The following is a 1,597-nucleotide window of genomic DNA, read 5'->3' on the forward strand; positions in this document are numbered from 1 at the left end:
TCTCCTCTAGTGAAGTTCTCTTTTTGCCAAATGGAGAGGGTGAAGTAAGAGCTTCAGGAAATGGGGCCTTTGGGATGTGAGTTTTGGCAGAAGATGGACTAGCCGAAGAAGAAGAAGAAGGTTTTAGATTTTCTTTTGACACATTTCTATCCTCTTCTTCACCTTTCTTATTGTTGTCCTCCCCAATCTTATTGTCTATTATACGTCCACTCCTTAGGGTAGTCAAAGCATTGGCTTGTTCATGATGAATTGCATTTAATTGATTTTCTTGAGCTATGTATTGTCCCCTAGGATTACTTAGCGGTTGGCTTGGAAGCTTTCCTTCCTCTCGCTTGTTCAGTGCATTAGCTAGTTGCCCCATCTGGAATTCTAGCTTGGCGATTGATTGCGTGTGAGAGTGCATCAATTGTGTAATAGTTTCCAAACCTTGAAGGGCGTTCAACACTTTCTCCTCAAAGGCTGTGTTTCTTTGGGGTGGAGGAGAAGTATGTTGAAATTGAGTCGAGGGACGGTAGGGATGAATACTTTGTTGGGTTTGAAAATTCTGAGGATTTTGAAAATTTTGGGAATAGGGTTGGGCTGTGTTCGAAGCTTGCTGCTTCCAAGAAAAGTTTGGATGATTTCACCATCCCGGATTATATGTATTGGAAAATGGGTCATTACCCGGTCTGGGCTGTGTTTGAGCAGCATTGATGTGTTCTTGCACGAGTTCGGGGAATTGGGGCGCTGAGGGGCACTCATGAATAGGGTGGGATGGGCTAGAACAAATAGTACACACTTGTGCTTGGGAAGAGTTCATGTAATGCCCACCTATCATCAGTTGGTCAATCTTATAGGACAATGCATCTACCTTGCTAGACAGGTCCATAGAATGACTTATTCCACAAATGGCCCCTTTTCTTTGAAAATTCGGGGGTGCTTGACGAGAACATGAAGCATGGTGGAGGGAGTTTTCATTAAGATTTTCAAATAGTTGCCATGCTTCATGCTCATTTCGAAGCATGAAAGTCTCCCCGCATGTGGCATCAATCATCTGACGGTTTCGTTCAGTCAATCCGTCATAGAAACATTGCACTAGCTGCCACTTAGGTATTTGATGATGAGGGCATTTACGGATTAGGTCTCGAAATCTCTCCCAAGTTTCATGAAGTTCTTCTCCCTCAGTTTGGGAGAAGCTTGTAATGGCACGTCTAAACTGGTTCGTTCTTCCTATGGAAAAGTATTTTTTAAGGAATTCTTGTTGCATTTGATCCCAAGAACGAATCGAGTTGGCTTCTAAAGAATTCAGCCATTGTTTGGCTCTATCTTTAAGGGAGAAGGGAAATAATCTAAGTTTCAGAGCATCATCAGTGAAGTTCTGAATCTTGACAGTGGTGCAAATCTCAAGGAATTCATCTAGGTGTTTATATGGGTCTTCATTGGTGAGCCCATAAAAAGATGGGAGCATTTGGATCACACTAGACTTTATTTCATATTGTACCGCTGCTACTTCAGGTAATTGAATGCAAGATGGGGAAGTGTAAATGGTGGGAGTAAAGTACTCTCTCAGGAGTTTGGGTTGTTCTTCAGCCATCTTAAGAGGTGGGGATGATCCTAA

General features: G+C 42.5%; 1 non-coding gene across 1 annotated transcript; it reads left to right on the top strand.

The window, feature by feature from the left end:
* The first annotated feature begins 1,091 nt into the window (after nt 1–1,091).
* Nucleotides 1,092–1,197, top strand: LOC120112682. The gene has a single exon (XR_005514254.1). It is a non-coding gene; the product is annotated as a small nucleolar RNA R71 (small nucleolar RNA).
* Nucleotides 1,198–1,597: the final 400 nt, after the last annotated feature.

This window comes from Phoenix dactylifera, chromosome 11 (genome assembly GCF_009389715.1).
Source record: "Phoenix dactylifera cultivar Barhee BC4 chromosome 11, palm_55x_up_171113_PBpolish2nd_filt_p, whole genome shotgun sequence".
NCBI classification, from domain to species: domain Eukaryota; kingdom Viridiplantae; phylum Streptophyta; class Magnoliopsida; order Arecales; family Arecaceae; genus Phoenix; species Phoenix dactylifera.